The following is a 14,931-nucleotide window of genomic DNA, read 5'->3' as shown; positions in this document are numbered from 1 at the left end:
GACGTGTTTAATTTTAGTTGAAATTTAATTATTTTTATAAAAAATTTTATTTAGAGGCTACTCTAATTTTAAACTATAGCTTATGTTTATAAAAAAGATATTATACTAAAAAATATCTCAAATCATCTTATTTGAAAAAATATTTACTAATTAACACTCTCGAATTATTGATAAATCTTAGGACAGAAAATCAAATAGGAATAAAAGTATACCCATATTGTTTTATCAATAAATAATCTTGTTTCTTCATTTTTTTATGATTATTTTGGTTTTCATATATTTAAAATTCATTGCAAACAATAACAGTTAAAGAATGACTAAAGTCTCACATTGGTGGTTAATGAGATGGGTAGATCTCTTATAAGGTTTGGACAATCCTTCTCCCTTTGAGCTAGCTTGTGGGGTGTGAGTTACGCCTAAGATCTAATTTCACATAATATCAGAGTAGAGCTCGTTTCGCTCGATGTTGGGCCCCCAAAATTAAAATTAACCTAATTTCACAATAACAAATATATATCTATATCTAAAAATATTTATCCTAATAATTAATATGGAATACACCACTAGCATTTTGAGGTGGAAGGAGTAGTATTTCCGCCATTTCTTTTTATCAAGTTTTATATTTATTTGGCATTTTAAAAAAATATTTATCAAGAGTTTATTTGATTGAAAATAATAGATTTAATATTTCATATATTTTCCATTTTGTATAGGAAATAAGTAACTGAAAGTAGATAACCACATACGGCTTATCTCTCGCATCCTAGCGTAGATAAATGCTATCCGACTTGAATGATCGAATTTTGCGTTTAGAGTTTCGTACCCAGGCACGGAATCCACTTGCCAACTGATCCGAGTTTGAATAGGGAAACGAACGATCTAAGTAAGGAGGTAGCTCCAGGAAGGTAGTTCTTTGACCAGTCAAAATAAAGGCAGGATTCTCTCGTCTTTTATTTCCCTTTAATCTGAGAGAGATGTCGTCCTTCCAGTTCCTGATGAATTGAGTCCGCCATCTATTTCATAGTAATCACAAAAAGCAAGCCCTATGTGTCACAAGCAGGCACCTTTTCTTAAAACAGAAAAAAAAAATACATCCCTTCTTTCTTATCGAAAATTTCTGAAAAAGACTAATTTATTTTTACGACGGGTTCGATTTATTTCTTGTGCGATTTGATTCCAAGTTGATTGAGTATTATATTTGATGACAATTACTTTATAATTTTTATTGAAAAAGTAAATTTAAATATATTAAATTTAAAATTAATTTTTTTTGAGTGTTGATATATAAAATTAATATCAAGTTAACCTTCTAACCAATTTGGAGCTAGATGGATTTTATTGACATAATATTTACCACAATAATATCTTAATTAATCAATTGATTATCCCTTCAATAGAGGAATATGTATTATGGGACCAAATAAGAATTGGACCACAACGTGCCTTAATTTAATTCAAAAAGGCCCCTTCCGTACTTTATAATTTAAATGTTACCTCTCGAGTTTATAAAGTGAATTTTTAAAAATTTATTTAAAACAAGTTAATATTTGAAGTTCAAGAAAAACTATTGGAATTCTTTTATTCATATTTTTTATATAATTTTTAATTCCTTATGTCTTCTAGAAAAATAGTAATTTATGTCAACGGTATGATTTTAGAAAAACTTTGACAAAGAAGTATGATATTTTCATTTCCAAATTTAATGCAAGAGAAGATGAGTATGGTCAGATTTGTAAGGGCTCGTAAATAAATTCGTGTTATAACTAATTCATTTATTACTATTTTTGTATCGAAAATAAAAGTCCAACTAAATAGTTAAATAATTGTTTATTTTTATTAAAATTATTATATTTATTCAATGAATGAAACAATCCGGAGTATATTTAATAGCTGCTTGAAAAGTGCTTGTTTGTAGGATTTTCTTTGACTATTCTAAAAAGATAATAATAATAATAATAATAATGATGATCCAAGAAAAAAAGAAGACACCACTGGTTCACCTTTATTTGATTATGTTATATTTTTTAAAAATTAATTTAATTAATTTTTAAAATTAAATTAAATTAATTAATTTAATATTTTAAATAAAAAATTTTAGTTATTTAAAAATTATATAAAAATTACCATAAATTTTAATTTTTTATGTATCAATATAATGAAATTATATTATAAAATATTATTAGTCAGTTTGAAATAAAAATAGACGAAGGGAGTACACAACATGGGTGGGCGGGCTCCTACGTTTGTGCCGCCCTAAATAAATGGGAAAAGTTGGTTGTTGGATTTGTTTTTGTGAATAGACAAATTGTAATATAACAAGACAAAAATGCCTTTTTCTTCTGAGCAAATTAATACTATGCTTTTATTACAAAGTCTCAACACACGGATCCACCATGTCCCTTTCTTATTTGACATTTCCCATTCTTTTAATTTGCTTCACCTTTTCGTTTAGATTTATTTAGGGATAACAACTAATTCTTTATTAGGATATAATAAGATCTAATAATATATACGTAATGGGGAATTTACTTTTGAAAATATTTTGTATTTATAGAATCGAATAATTAAATTATTTACGAAGAATCATTCATTTTTTTTATATGATGTATCCTTTCGTTATTTTCTTTCTAAACTGACGTAACCTTTTGCTTAGTTAAAATTTAAACATTAAATTCAATTCTTGAAGAAACAACTTATTCAAAATAAATTACAAAAAATATAACCTATATAAATTTAAACTTACTCAATTAAATAGACTTCTAAACCTTAAATGAGATTCATGTTGGTCTTTCTTCACAGATGTGAAAACATCCCATCACATATTACAACTATCCTAACAATCACAACTCATAGTGATTGTGCTTGTCCTTCACTAATATTATGGAAAAACTCACATAATTACTTAGATACATTTTAGTTTGCAATATTATGAATTTTATCAAATTTTAATATTCAAATATATCCAAGTACATATATCTTGTGATACATGGAATCAAAATTAGATATAATTTGATCTAAATATATTATACTCAAGTGGATTCATATGTATCTAAGATACACAACAAACCTAGCTCACCTCCTTTCATCTCGCTTGTCACTTTCCTATGTATCTGATATTCTAGATACATGAAAATTACATCAGCTACATACAATTACACATATCTAGCGTATATATAATGTGATTCACATGTATATGAGATACATAACAAATTTCACTCGTTTATCTTTCTATTTTAGTGTTTTTGGTAGCATAATTACATGGATGTAGGTGTATCTTTCTAAATATATGATAGAAAACTCTTAATTAATGATAAGATAAGTAATATTTTAAAAATATAAATAATAATATGTATATGGTAATGAAATATGTCTAATTAGGTAATTCTCCATTTTTTTATTCTTAGATTTTTGGCCCAAACAATTGGTTTTAATTTTCATATTACATATTTAACATAATATTGTTATAAATGATAATACATAAAAAATATATCGTTTAAATCAATAATTATTTATTAAAAGAAACATATCTAAGTAATTATTCCATCATGGTATCATGTCCCCTAAAATTCAAAGTTAATATTTTGGAAAAACTACGTATTTATCCATACTTAACTATCACATATACGTATTTTATCTCTACTTTTAAAATAGGCATAATAAATAAATATGCCCTTTAACTTGGCTTCAAATCACATTATGCCCTTCAACTTTGGGTGTGCACAAGTAGACACTTAAACTTGTATAAAGTTGAACAAATAGACACACATGTCTTACATGTTATCCTACATGTCATTTTTTGTCCTACGTGGTGTAATACATGTATTTTGCCATGTAGGACTCATGTGTTTATTTATTTAAAAGTTGGATAGTAAAAGTGTCTGTTTATGCATTATGAAAGTTGGAGGTCAAAATTAAAATTTGAAGCCAAGTTTAGGGTCCAATATATGTATTATGACTTTAAAATATTATATAGAATACCACTTTTTAAAAAATATACTGTATTTATATAAAAAAATTAAATTAGATACACAATCCCTTTAAATATGATAATGAATAATTATCTTAAAATGACATCTCCTCAATTAATTGGACACTACCAATTAAAATTAATTTTGCTTTATTCTTTTCGATAGTTTCCCTTCCAAATCCCAAAACAGATACCTCATGTATCCCGCCATTACCCTTTTTTCTTCTTTTTCATTAAATGTTTCCTCTCATATCACAAAAAATATTGTATCTCATTCTCACTCCCACACGTATCCCTTCGTACTTAACCATTTTTATTTCCTTTTGCATGTGCTAAATTCATATCAAACTCTATATAATTAACATTAGTTAAAGTGACAAAGTAAGAGTATCTTTAGTTTTTTCTATTGTATATTTATTTTCAATCTTATCATGTATTTGATTCGATGATTTAGATTTTTTTTAGCCAATTTAAGTTAGGGTTTTTATACTGTTTGTTCCATTTTAATGGCTCATAATTTAGAAAATAAGTATGAATATTGTTATGTATTCGAGAGACATGCTTTTGAATATAATGTATGAAAATTGATACTTGATACATCGAATTAATAAAAGATACATGAAATTAAAATTAGATCTATAAATAGATACATGAAATTAATATTATCATATAAATAGATACATGAAATTAATACTAGACACGTGTAACATATACACAAAATTAATATTAGATACTCTATGGTACATATGACTCTACTTGTATGATATGTATCTAAGTGTTTTGTTTGTTGGATACATCATATATTGATATAGATACATCAAATTAATGAATTTTATTATTTTAAGAGTAATAAAACGAAATTAATTAAATTGCATGACCAAGATATACATGTTTTTGTCTTTTATAAATAATATTAACGAATTTATTATTTCAAATAATAATAAAAATGAAATTAACTAAAATAGATACACTCCTTGATTTTCGCCTTATATTAAGAAATTTGGTTATAACCAATTAATTCAAACAAATAAAATACGTATCTCAATTTTGAAATTCGGCAGATACATATATCTCACGGATTTAAACTCATGTATCCTAAGTATGAAATATGGTAGAGGAAGTAATATTTAAAACTATTGGGATCTAAGTAATTAGAGCCTAAATTAATGGAATTTATGTAGTTTACCCTATTATTTTCCGTCTTATTTCGTGCTCACTGCCCAATTTTTTTAAATTATTTTTTTTACTCTCTGCCCATTTTAAGTATCATTTCACATTTATTTATTTTTTGAAAATAATACTAGTCCATCAGTCATAAAAACTATATAATTGATCAATCTTTTATCTCTCCTAAAATTGAATAGGAATGATTGAGGAACCTTTTAGGAAATTATTTATATAATTATTGTTTGAAATGATATAATTTATTAAAACAATGAAAAATTTGAAAAGAAAATTTTTACTACTTCTAGATCCCTAAAAACGCAATTCTTTTTAAATTAAATTTGTTTGGTTAAAATGACATTTAAATGGATCTGAACTCTGAAATAGTATAGGTATATGTTTTAATGAGATTGATAACTTCAATATTATCAATGATTTTAGCTCAATTCATTTTGATTTGTTTGATTCAGATTACAAATAAAAGAATCACTCATATCTATTTAAGGGTTAATATTGCCGTCTTTGTATCCGCTTTTTTAATTACTACTGATAAAGTTTTAATTACAAGTATTAAGAGATCAATTTTAATTTGTTAATTATATTTGATTAAAAAATTATATAATGTTATCATAATTAATAGGTGAAAGAAATAACATTAATGAGAGAGAATCAATTGATAAGTATCAATTACACCTTTCGGGAGAGTTTTTTAACTGATCTTCATCCCACTCCCACATACCCACGTTTCTGTTTCTCCCCACGGGCCTAACTATTTCTCTTTCAACCACTTCGTTGTTCTTCTTCTCTATTCAAATGAAAACCTCCACAAATCTTGTACACATTGTGAAGAATAAAAAAGATCAATTACAAACCATGCAGGAAAATAAAAAAAGTACACCATACACCTAGAAAGAGTCTGAGGACCCTCCGTGCTGATCTTGAGGCTCCTAAGCTAATTCTGAGCCCCCTTGTGAATTTTGGCTTAAATTGGAGTTTGGGTGTGAGATTCACTTTTTGTCAAGACAACATCGAATGGAAGTTTTGACTTCTCCCTTGAGTCTAGAAATGTCAAATATGATTAGGTGGCATATCTCTTTTGTGTGCATGGGGTTTTAAACAAAACTTAGCTGATTTTATTGGTACTTGATGTTGGTGCTTACTTTTTCGACCCTGCCTCGTTTAAGCGATTTTGCTTTAGTAGCCAAGGCTCCGCTTTAGCAAGCTAGGCCACTTAAATGGAAGTCGCTTTAGCATCTCTCTCATCGCTTAAACGAGCATCACTTTACGACTAGGGTATCACTTAAACGAGCTTAGCAGGCCAAACCATACCCTTTTTGTGACCCTAGTGTTGCTTAAGCAAGGCTCACTTTAGCGACCAGGGGCTTATGGAATAAACCGTCTCTTGCAGGCCAATCACTTAAGAGAGATAAGTGGTCACTTAAGTTTTAGCGATCCATCCCTCTTTAGAGATTTGATTGCAACAATTCAAAGTCTGGTGTCTTTTTGAGCTTGGGTCTATGCAGTGGTGTGATTGAAAGTGTGTGGCATCTCTCGTTTCAGGTAAATTCGTTCAATTGTAGGCTACCTTATCTTAGTTGTTATCTTTAATGGTGAAATTGTCGTATGTTGTTTGTTCTTGTTGTTTCGAGCCCCGAATTGTGTTCCATTTGGAACACAAGTTTGGGGGTACTATTTAAGACTTTTTAACTTAGTCGATCCCAGAAGTTTCGGCATTGGTGCCATGGTTCCTGTTTGATTTAAAAAGTGTTATGTCTCTATTTTATGTGGTTTAGTGTCTAAAGGAGTGTATTAACATTGTAATCCTATTTTCAATAGCGGGGCAACATTCTGAGGTTGTTCGTAAAGAAAAAACTCCAGATATGTGATTTGGAGCATATGCTGTCAGCCTTAAGGTAGGCTACAACTTTTTTTATCCTAGATTGAGGTTGAATGTGTGAACATATGTTGATTAGAGTCAAATGAGGGAGAGTACCTGGTTGGTTTTCTTTCATAAAAACCATGTTTTAGGCTTGATCGATATTATTTCAGGATTATAACTATACTAGCTAGTTGGGGGTTATGAGTCTATCCTTATCTTATGTTTTGACTTGTAAGTTGTTGTGATTGTATAATTGAGCTTCGACCTAGTATAGGCTTAGACTAGTTATTGCCATAGACTTCTTACATTTAAAACATTAGGCCTTGTTTCTCCTTCGACATTCACTACTAAAATACTGGGGGGAAAAAGAGACGGAAAAGCGACACAGTTAATCTCTTTGTTTCTTGGCTCGACGCTTTTTCAAAAGCGACGGACTGCGTCATATTTTATTTTTTTTAAATATTTTTTTGAAGAATGTGACGTCGTCTATCACTTATTTTATTTTTAAATTAAAAAGAGAGATGAAATCCGTCGATTTAAAATCTTGAAAAGCGACGGACAATGAGACACTATCCGTCGCTTTTTTGAAACTAAAAATGTGAAAACTTCAAAAAAGCGACGAACTAAAGGACCATGTACATCACTTTTTTGGGTTTTAAAAATAAATAAAATTAAAACAGCGACGGACTAAAGGAACTTGTTCGTTGCTTTTCTGAATTTTTTTTAAAATTAAAATCCAAAAAAAATGATGGACAAAATCATTTTGTTCGTTGCTTTTTTCTAATATTTGTTTGACACAGAAACTGCCAAATTCTGCTGCTCACCTGCAAAATCAATTCAATTTAATTGAAGTCAAGTCAACTCAATCCCAATCAAACACAAAACATTATAAAGAAGCTACACAAAATGTAAAACAACAAACATAAATTAATATCCAAACATATCTAAATCACAATTTAAAGACTTATAAAGTTTTTCAAAATTCGTTTCAAAATTACAAATAATTCATAAAGACTATATTTTATCAAGATTTTTAAAGTTCAACCTAATAATTAGTTCATAAATTCTATAAATCAAGATTTCTAAAGTTCACAACCTAAAATTTAATATCCTACAATAATTCAAGATTTCTAAAGGTCACAACTTAAAGTCTAAAATTCCAAAATAATTCAAGATTTCTAAAGTTCACAGCCTAAAGTTCGAAAATCCTAAAATAATTCAAGATTTCTAAAGTTCACAACTTAAAGTTTTAAAATCCTAAAAAAACAACTTTTCTAAAATTTATAACTTAAAGTTCTAAATTCATAACTTAAAGTTCTAAAATTCTACAGTAATTTAAGATTTCCAGCGTTTCACAACCTAAATCTCCAATTTTTCTAACTTCAACTTTCAAACGTACTAAAATTCAAGAACTTTTCTATGTAGAAAAATTCAATTAATCTCATTTTAACTTTCATATACAATTCAATGTGTTTCTAACTTCAACCGTCAAACATACTAAATTCAAGAATTTCAAAGTTGAAAAATGCAACTAATCTAACTTCTAACTTCTAACTATTTGTTTGTTCTATTTTCTAACACTCAATTCACTATCATATTTGAAAAACACTAAATTAGAAGAAAACCCTAAAATAAAAAATTCTCAATTCTCTATCTAACTAACAATAATCAAATATACAAATTAACAATTGAATAACACTATTCATCAAACTAAAATAATATACTAGTTTTTAACAGATCAAATATTACTAGAATTGAAAAAAAACTAAAATTAAACTCTAACCTTAACAAGTTAAGGAAAAGAGGCAGTGGGGACGACGGGTGGTGACGCCAACGGGGAAAGGGTACGATGGAACTAATGCTCAAGGAGAGAAGAGCGACGACGGCGTAGGGTGGGGCAGCGGCGGCACAACAATTTTGGTTTTAGAGAGAAGAGAGAGAAAGAGAGTTGGGAAAATGGGGAAAACCCCCTTTTGGTTCAACATAATTTTTAAAAAGCGACCGACATCATCTCTTTGTCCTTCGCTTTTTAAAAATATTTAATCAAAATTTTGACTAAAAAGCAACGGACTAAGAGATGGTGTCCGTCGCTTTTTTTAAATGTTTGACTAAACATTTTGACCAAAAAGTGACGGACTAAGAGATGTCGTCCGTCGCTTTTTCAAAAACTAATTAATAAAATAAAATAAATTAAAACCGACGAACAACGTGGTTCTTATTTAATTTATAAATAATTATTTTTATTAAAAAGCGCCGAACGACGTCTCTCTCTATATTAAATTAATAATTTTATATATATATATATATATATATATATATATATATCACAAAAATCCGCGAAAAAGTGACGGAATAAGAGATGTTGTCTGTCGCTTTTTGTAAAATAATTTTAAAATTATTATTTTTATTAAAAAGCGACAGACATTGTGACAAATGACGTCGCTTGTAGGAGCGACATTATTCATCGTTTTTAGGCAGTTTTTTAGTGGTAATCGATTTGGACAACTTAGTTACTTGTACACTAGTGTAGTAAAATTAAATATGATAGAATGAACCTTATTTTAAATGGTGTTCCTGCTTTGGCGACCTTTTTCCTCCCTCTTCCTCTTTCTACAACCCTTTGAGGTTTTGCTCTTCACTAGGCAACTTGGGATTGGAGTTGGTTCAAGATTGAAGATATATTGTGGGTTGATTGCGACTGGATGTCGTTCCATGGTCACTACAAAAAAATAACATTTAGCGACTGACGAAATTTGTCGCTAATCTATGTTATTTTGTCACTAAACTGGATTAGCGACGGATTGTTGGTTTTTGCTATTTCTCTCATAGTAATCTCTTAGCGACGAAAATATGAGTTTCGTTGCAAATTTAGCGACGTAATAGAGACGAACGATTTCCGTCGCAACTTGTTAGTGACGGATTGGTCCGTCGTTATACTTTTATAGCTCGTCACTAATTTCATAATTAATTTCGTCAATTATAATAAATTCGCGATGAAATTTCTGTCACTAATTTGTCACAAAATATTCTGTTATTTGACCCATCGCAAAGTCCACTTAAATGTTTCATTGCTAATCCATTGCCAACATTTTTTTATAGTAATAACCAAATCGTCATTAAATTTGTTGTTAAAATTTTTCTTGTAAAATCATTTCATTTTTTTTAAACATACACTGCTAAAATAAATTAAATAACAATTACTGAATACCTCTACGATAACAAACATTTGTATAAAATAATATTATGTGTGTTCAAAATCTGTAGATAGAAAGTCAAAATCATATACTTCCGATGCAAAATATGAAAAGAAACATATCAATTATTCTTAAGAGGAACATTTGCTTCATGTAGTATGTTTTTGTTTCAGATCCGTATACTCTTCTCTTCTTTTATATCTCGGTAGCTTGATAGTATGCTTGATGAGAGCTCAGTAGTTTTCTCTCGTCCATAAAAGAGTGCAAACCTGTTATGCAATAGCCAATAGTCCAAAGATACTTGGTAATTGGGAACAAATGAGATACACTGGATTTATCCAATAACTTGCCTGATCAGCCAAAATACACAACTTCAAACTCCATGCAACTCAAAATTTCCTAAATAACAGGTCTACTTTTAGGAACATTAAGTTAAAATAAAAAAGGATATAACAGAACAAAACTACAACACTATCTAATCAATATATTCAAAACAATGGTGTCATTTTCTCATAATTCCCCCAACTTTTAATATATGAGTAATCTATATCGGGTGAAAAATATAACTATATCATTGATCAACTAAGCTTCAACTTCATATTAGATTGGACTGGTTTCATGAATCCTCCACATCTATTCTTCTTTAGTCAAGCCCAATTCACTGGAACAAGTCTTTTGATTGCAAATTACGAGCTCTAGAAAATTAAAGGTTCCTTGAATCTCTCACTTTTCCTTACACTGAGGTTCAAGTTACTTAACAGAAGAAAATCACTGATGATTTATAAGTCACACAAAGAATTAATTTTACTGGAATACCTAAAACCTTATCACTAATCGCAAAATTTGGAACTCTAGAACACTAGAGGTTCCCTTAGCCTCTCACTTTTCTTTACAGAACTACAACCCTCTCAAACAGAACAACAACACAAATGATTTACAATTTGCACCAAATGTAAACATTTACAGGGGCTTTCTGCTGAGTAACAACACAAACATAGTCCTTTACATGGACGTTAATAGATGTAATTCTAGCTGCCTACACAATCTTAAACACATCTATAATATATGATATGATATGCCATTTTGTGATAATGAGTGAGTGATACATTAATGCGAGGATGTAAAATGCTAGAAATAAATTAGAACAAATAAGATGATTGAAATCTAATGTCACAAATATTGATTACTTTGCTATTATATCTCGCAAAATGACAAGAGAGCTCATAGTCCTCAGTTATTCACGTGTAAATTCATTGCAACAAGTGTAAACTAAAAGCAAGTAAAAAATAATCTAATATAATATTCATTCGATTGTTCTGTTATGAGCTAATATCAATTCGCCTAATGCAGTTCCCCATAACAATTTCATAAATTGATATTTCTTAAAATGTTGGCAACCATGAGAATCAATTCTTAACCTATATGAAATTCATGTTTAGAAGAAGTCATCGAAAATAAGAATGCTATTGTCATACAACTCTATTTATGAGGCTATTATAAGGTAAAGATCAAAACATGAAGCCCCCATAATCATGGATTGAGCCAGTGAGATGGCCAGATGGAAGTATAAAAATAACAAACCTTTCAAGAGATCTCAAAATCTCATAATATAGGAGACAAATAAGCAATAGTTACTTCAGTAACATGTATCTAAACACATAAAAATTAAATTCATAGAGATGAAAAATATATTATACATTTCTAACATCAAAGGAAACACATCCATAGTAAAAATAATCAGGTCGGTAGCCGGCATGAGCAGCTGGAAAATGAACTTTTTTCAATAACCTTAAAACATCAAAAACATAAAAATCAATTTGTAAGATATCACTATAGTTGCAATATTAATAATTGAAAATGAGAAAATAACAAAGACAGTAGCAAGCTAAAATTTGAATTGAAAACATTCACACAATATAAGCAAACAACAATCACACTTCAAATCTAAAAGTTTGCTCTAAATAAATCAAAGTATTTAATAGATAGCAAATAGGTAATAGGAGGACATACTGGTCGGAGCAGCCTTTTGTGTCGCTATTATTTTTTTTTCTATCGAGCAAATGTTGGTGGTTCATCGCCTGTTGCTGTCACGGCTGCTGCTGGTTGCTGTCACCGACTGCTGCTGTTTGGAGTCGTTGGTTCTTGGTGGCTTGCCAAGCGGATCTGTTGTCCACTGGAGCGGCAGCGCTGCAGAAGAGAGGAAGAGCAGCTGCTAGTGCTGGCGGAGAGGGAATGGAGTAGGGCGACTATTGAGACGCGGAAGAGGGGCGGAGAGGAGAGGAGAATGACATCTCCTCTTATTCTCACAGAAAATGGCGGATAAAGAAGAGAAGAAGAGGAAGAGAAGATAGTGGCATGCGGTGGATCTAAAAAGAAGAAGAATGAGAAATTAGGTTTGGGTCTTTTGGCAAATTATAATAGAAAAAACTAGGGTATTATATCTTGACCGTAGAATTATTTTGAAATGAGAGTCTAAGATTGAAAGATGAGATCAACGGTCAGGATTAAAAGATAGTGATTGTGTTGAAATCTTAAATTGGAGTGAACTGCAATGGAATTAGTGACATATTCCAACATGCGTCACTTTTAAATAAATATATATATTTTGAAAAAATTATATTGACGGATATTTTCGTCACTATATAATACAATTTTTATAAAAATCCATTTAATAGTTTAGCAACTTTTTTTCCGCCACTAATTCGCCGCCCAATATTAATTAAATTTGTCACTACTATTTTGTTACTACATCTGTAGCGAAAATTATGCGCCATTTTTTCATGCTAATATTTAGCGACGGATTAAATATTTTGTTGTAAATCCGTTGCCATATTATAGACAATTTGTTTTTGTTAATTTTGCAACAAAATGATTATTCCATCGCAAATTTGTCATTATATAGTGACGGAATATTTTTCGTCGCTAATATCCGTCGCTAAACACTATTTTTTTTTGTAGTGAGTGTTATTGAATGTTTGTTTTTATGAGATCCTCATTGGAGTCTACAGGCCCCAAGGTTTACTCTTGCTAGCTAGACGGCTGACGTCCCTAGGAGTTTATTGATTGGTTGGGTGGCCTTGAATGGTTACTCAGGGTAAAAGGTATGGTATTATTGACGCCCCTGAGTTTGCTCTTGCTAGCTGGTTAGCTGAAGATCATAGGAGTTTACGAGATAAATGGCCCCTTTCTAGCTGGGAAGTGTTAGTAGCTAAGTATTCTGTGTACATGTTTGTCTTATGAAGGTCCGTTCAGATTTTGCTTAAACTTACGCATGAGTGTACCTTTTGGACTTATGGAGGTCCAGTTAAGTTTAGCTTAGTTGTACTTAGTTTTTATTTCTTGTACGCTCGTGCACTTTTTTTTTAATTAATTTTGCTTTGACCTGTGTTTGTGTTTAGATTCTATAGTATATTCATACCATAATATCTGAACAGTAAGAACTCAACCCTTCTTCGCAAGGTCTTTAAGTTGTAGGATGCGCAAAACATATTTTCGTATCGTCTTTATCTTTCGTTCTTAGTCAACTTATGATGCCTACTAAGTATCTTTGTTCACGGTACTCATGCTACGTTGTGCATCTATTTTATGATGTTGGTCCTAGTACCAGTTACCATCTATGGTTGTTCGCACATGCAACAACTTTTGTGGATCGAAGGAGAGGTGAAGACTCGACGTTCTGAACTTGCATGTCTCCTTCTATATATTGTATATCTAGTCTTTTGTATTTTGAGACAAGCTTGTTATGGTCCACTTTTGGGACTTGCATTCTTTTGTTAGATCAACTCTGTACTTGTTACCTTAAGATTTTTGGAGGGATCTTTTATGTATATTGTTTGTGTTTGCGTTAGCTTTTACCTTGCTCTGTTGTTTAAATTTTGGTTCTGCAAGTATTCTAACCTTAGACCATCTCCAATCCAACACCAAATTTTACAGCAAATAGTTTTGGAGCTCCAACCCAACACCAAATTTTACACCATTTTGATGTGTGAATAGTGTTACACCAAATTTGGTATAACACTAGTCATCACTCCAATTCACTTTATTGAATATTTTGATATTATTTTATTATATATAAATTGTATGTTTTAATTAAATTTCTTGTATATATAATTATTTTTATGTAATATTTTTGTAATATTAATTTTAGATATAAAAGTTCGTTTTTTTATAAGTTAATTTTCTATATATGACCTTTTCAAAAATATGAATTTATGTTAATTCTATTGTAAATTATAGGTATAATGCACAAGTACCCCCTCAACCTATGCCCGAAATCTCAGAGACATACTTATACTATACTAAATTCATATTACCCCCTGAACTTACTTTATTAATAATTTTCCATCCCTTTTGGGCCTACATGACACTATCTTGTAGGCCCAACGCTGATTGACTTTTTTTTCAAGCTAGTGCCACATAGGCCGAAAAGGGGTAGAAAATTACACATAAAATATGTTCGGGGGGGGGGGGGGGTAATAGGACCTTAGTATAATATGAGTGTTTCTCTGGAATTTCGGGCATAGGTTGAGGGGTACTTGTGCATTTTCTCTAAATTATAATTGGATATAACTACAATTAATCTGCACAAAAATTTAAAATGCAAACATATTATTAAACAAATAGTACAATGTACTTAAAAATAATAAACAATAATAAATATTCAACAAAGTTGTAATTTACATACATCAAAATTGAAGTATAAAATACATACATAATATTTTTGTATT

General features: G+C 30.0%; 2 long non-coding RNA genes across 2 annotated transcripts; both read right to left on the bottom strand.

Annotated features, from left to right (window-relative positions):
- Nucleotides 1-5,709: 5,709 nt before the first annotated feature.
- LOC104647383 (uncharacterized) lies at nt 5,710-9,034 on the bottom strand. Its single transcript, XR_741476.4, has 2 exons — nt 8,794-9,034; nt 5,710-7,834 (listed from the first exon to the last, which is right to left on the bottom strand). It is a non-coding gene; the product is annotated as an uncharacterized lncRNA (long non-coding RNA).
- Nucleotides 9,035-10,221: 1,187 nt separating this feature from the next.
- LOC101268395 (uncharacterized) lies at nt 10,222-12,633 on the bottom strand. The gene is made up of 2 exons (XR_182732.5): nt 12,215-12,633; nt 10,222-10,554 (listed from the first exon to the last, which is right to left on the bottom strand). It is a non-coding gene; the product is annotated as an uncharacterized lncRNA (long non-coding RNA).
- Between the last annotated feature and the right edge of the window lie 2,298 nt (nt 12,634-14,931).

The sequence above is a fragment of the Solanum lycopersicum genome, chromosome 5, assembly GCF_036512215.1.
Source record: "Solanum lycopersicum chromosome 5, SLM_r2.1".
NCBI classification, from domain to species: domain Eukaryota; kingdom Viridiplantae; phylum Streptophyta; class Magnoliopsida; order Solanales; family Solanaceae; genus Solanum; species Solanum lycopersicum.
The sequence above is the reverse complement of the archived record's forward strand: the minus strand, read 5'-3'. Positions and strand labels throughout refer to the sequence as shown.